General features: G+C 42.3%; 1 protein-coding gene across 3 annotated transcripts in view; it reads right to left on the reverse strand.

The window, feature by feature from the left end:
* LOC307036012 (uncharacterized protein) overlaps positions 1 to 5,000 on the reverse strand; it is an 86,599-nt gene that overhangs the window by 32,875 nt on the left and 48,724 nt on the right. The gene's annotated exons all lie outside the window — the stretch shown is intronic.

Raw genomic sequence — 5,000 nt, forward strand, 5'->3', positions numbered from 1 at the left:
CGGCTAACACACACTGAACCAAACACACATTGAACCAAACACACATTGAACCAAACACACACTGAACCAAACACACACTGAAACAAACACACACATCAGCTAACACACACTGAACCAAACACACACTGAACCAAACACACACTGAACCAAACACACATTGAACCAAACACACACTGAACCAAACACACATTGAACCAAACACACATTGAACCAAACACACACATCGGCTAACACACACTGAACCAAACACACATTGAACCAAACACACACTGAACCAAACACACACATCGGCTAACACACACTGAACCAAACACACATTGAACCAAACACACATTGAACCAAACACACACTGAACCAAACACACACATCGGCTAACACACACTGAACCAAACACACACTGAACCAAACACACATTGAACCAAACACACACTGAACCAAACACACACATCGGCTAACACACACTGAACCAAACACACACTGAACCAAACACACATTGAACCAAACACACACTGAACCAAACACACATTGAACCAAACACACACATCGGCTAACACACACTGAACCAAACACACATTGAACCAAACACACATTGAACCAAACACACACATCGGCTAACACACACTGAACCAAACACACATTGAACCAAACACACACTGAACCAAACACACACATCGGCTAACACACACTGAACCAAACACACATTGAACCAAACACACACTGAACCAAACACACACATCGGCTAACACACACTGAACCAAACACACATTGAACCAAACACACACTGAACCAAACACACACTGAACCAAACACACATTGAACCAAACACACACACCACCAAACACACACTGAACCAAACACACACTGAACCAAACACACACCACCAAACACACACACCACCGAACACACACACCACCAAACACACACTGAACCAAACACACAATGAACCAAACACACACCACCGAACACACACACCACCAAACACACACTGAACCAAACACACACTGAACCAAACACACACCACCAAACACACACACCACCGAACACACACACCACCAAACACACACTGAACCAAACACACACTGAAACAAACACACAAATCACCAAAATCACACATCAGCAAACACACACACCACCAAACACACACACACATCACCACACGCACGCACACACACACACACACACACACACACACACACACACACACACACACACACACACACACACACACACACACACACACACACACACACACACACACACATACACACACACACACACACACACACACACACACACACACACAAACACACACACACACACCACCAAACACACACTGAACCAAACACACATTGAACCAAACACACACATCACCAAAATCACACACCACCAAACACACACACACATCACCACACACAAACACACATCACCACACACACACACACCACCAAAAATACACACTGAACTGAACACACACACACACCAAACACACACACCACCAAACACACACATCACCAAAAATACACACTGAACTGAACACACACACCACCAAACACACACACCACCAAACACACACCAAATCAAACACACACACCACCAAACACACACACCACCAAACACACACATCACCACACACAAACACACATCACCACACACACACACACACACACACCACCAAACACACACATCACCACACACAAACACACATCACCACACACACACACACACACACACACACACACACACACACACACACACTGAACCGAACAGGAGCTCAGAGCAGAACGTTCGGCCAAAAGTGAAATAAATCTGAGAGGCTGAAGTCATCTTCAAACTGGGATCATGACGTGTCTCTGCAGGCTTTAAATAAACGACTGTAATCTGATGACTTTAAGGACTGTGGTTCTTTAATGCAGGAGGTTGTGTTTAACATGAAACCAGCTGTTTCTCTACACGTATCACACCTTTACAGTTTAAACACTTGAGCATTTATCTTTCTATCAGTTCAGAAATGTTATGCAACCAACCAAAATACATTAGTCTCTGTTCTCGTCTAACCCAGGATACACCTGCCAAAAAACGGCTAAATAAATACAGAAATAGAGTTCAAAATGAAACTATGACTCCAAGAATATAATTTATAGAAGTCTGTGAAAAAATGTCCCCACTTTTCACTTGATTTATTCCCACAGTAAACGTTTTTCGTCTTCTTCAAAACAACATGATGTTCATTTTGTCAATTAGGTTCCATTTAGAGTATGATTGAGGGCGGGGCTACCTGTGATTGACAGGTCGCTAACAACAGTCTTGTTAGTGTTTGTATTTTCAGTTGAAGAAAGTTATCCGTTACATTTTGGTCGCTTAAAAAGCCTAATATGTTTCCAGCTGTTCTTCTGCATCTGGCTTCACAGCTTTGAAGTGAAACGGTTTGGTCCGTAAACCTAATGCTATGCAGCATCTCTGTTCTTCCCTTAGCCAGGACACACCCGGCAAAAAACGGCAAAAGAAAAACAGATAAATAAAACTATGACTATTAGGTCGCCTAGAAAATCTAAAATGGTTTGATTTCCATATGAAGCGTGTCTTATAGGAAGCCTGTGTGATACTACTTTGACAGAACAACATTTAAGGACAGTTGACACAAGCCTTTCTGAACACGTTATTTTAGTGGAAACTGGAGACCCACTCGCACGACGCTAATGTATTGATGGATGAGCATTCTTCATCAGATGCAATGAGACTGAAAACAATCTGGTTATTTGGCTGTCTCTCTCTGCACCGCCATCTCTCCCACAGCTTATTCCACAACTTGTCAGATTCCTGGTCAGAGAAAGCGCTGCGCAAAAAATGAACGGAGCAATTACACCAAAGTGCATTCACCATAATTGTTGAGTTAGAGAATGTTTCTGGCTAAAACCGGCATGTGTGTGCGTGTGTGTGTGTGTGTGTGTGTGTGTGTGTGTGTGTGTGTGTGTGTGCGTGTGTATGTATACATTTCCTACATGCATTCACGCACATACAGTGTTGCATGCAAGCAAAAACAAGTCCGTCTCTCATTCCTTCTCTGTTTCTGTTTTTTCCCTAAATTGGCTACAAAAACAAGCATCCAGTGTGTGTGTGTGTGTGTGTGTGTGTGTGTGTGTGTGTGTGTGTGTGTGTGTGTGTGTATAATGAGGCATATAATGAGAGGCCTTGGTCACATTCATCACCTTTAAAGGCAGCAGGAAACACACTAGGGAGAGTGAGAGAGTGCAGAAAGAGCAGAGCGGGAGATGAGTGAGAAATGAGAGAGTGAGAGGAAGACGAAGAGGAGAAGAAGACAGGAGGAATGAGGAAGAGAGAAGAAGAAGAGTGAAGACAAGTTGGATGAAGGGAAGAGGAAGACTTGGAAGGAATGAAGTGTTTCACACAGAAAGAGGGATGTTATCCTTTCACTGTTTGCATGGGAGCAATTTGCAGATAAGCATCTTGAACAAAGGATAGTTCCTCAGGGGGGGTTTGAACCACTGCCCCTCTGATTGGCAGATGGTTATCTTACCCTGTAGTGACCCTAAACTATAAGTGTTCTGAGGAGCAGACAGGACTGCGTCTATAATGTGTCACAGCAGCAAATGGCATCAGCAGAGCATGTGAGTCTTGTACGTTTCACGCAAAGCATTCATGTGTTGGCTTACCGTGATTTAGAATCAATGACATACCTGCATTGTAAACACGTTTGTAAACCTTTAAATGTCGACTCTGGTGGGACTCAAACCCACAGCCTTTGAATACCTTCTCCTGGGCATATCTAGAAGTCCAATGCGCTGTCCATTGCGCCACAGAGCCACACTATTGGTGTTGACAGATATGATCTCTATAAATTGTTTTATATGTGTTGTTCCTTTTACAGCTTGCTTGATTTGCCTCAGACTTCCAAAGGTTAAAAAACTATTACAAATGAACCTGGATTATTGTCTTCGAAATAAATGTACAAGTCTACTGAATGAAACTGCTTCATCAGAACCATGGACATACTGTATGTGTGTGTCTCATGGACTTGAGTGGAAGTTGAAGTACTATCAAAGTTTATCAGGGTTGCAAACTACATAAACCATAGACATTGTGGTTGGTTCATGTATTTTGATTTTGAACACTTTTATAAACCTTTAAATGTCGACTCTGGTGGGACTCGAACCCACAGCCTTTGAATACCTTCTCCTGGGCATATCTAGAAGTCCAATGCGCTGTCCATTGCGCCACAGAGCCACATCATTGGTGTTGACAGATTTGATCTCTATAAAATTGTTTTATATGTGTTGTTCCTTTTACAGCTTGCTTGATTTGCTTCAGACTTCCAAATGTTAAAAAACTATTAAAAATGAACCTGGATGATTGCCTTCGAAATAATTGTACAAGTCTACTGAACGAAACTGCTACATCAGAATCATGGACATACTGTATGTCTCATGGACTTGAGTGGAAGTTGAAGTACTATCAAAGTTTACCAGGGTTGCAAACTACATAATCACATAAACCATGGACATTGTGGTTGGTTCATATATTTTGATTTTGAACACTTTCATAAACCTTTAAATGTTGACTCTGGTGGGACTCGAACCCAAAGCCTTTGAATACCTTCTCCTGGGCGTATCTAGAAGTCCAATGCGCTGTCCATTGCGCCACAGAGCCACACTGTTGGTAACGAACGTGACTTTTTTGGTTGCGGATTCTCTAGAATTTGAATTATATGCTTCTGAGAAAAATTACTGCATCCGTTTTACGAACCTATATTTTTGTGGGGTAATGGACTCGAATGGAGTTTCAATTCGAAGCAGAGTCTACTTTTGAATGTTGACAGGGCTGCAAACTACATAATCACATAAACCATGGACATTTGTTCATGTATTTTGATTTTGAACACTTTTATAAACCTTTAAATGTCGACTCTGGTGGGACTCGAACGCACAGCCTTTGAATACCTTCTCCTGGGCGTATCTAGAAGTCCAATGCGCTGTCCATTGCGC

This window comes from Notothenia rossii (genome assembly GCF_949606895.1).
Source record: "Notothenia rossii genome assembly, chromosome: 4".
Classification (NCBI taxonomy): Eukaryota; Metazoa; Chordata; class Actinopteri; order Perciformes; family Nototheniidae; genus Notothenia; species Notothenia rossii.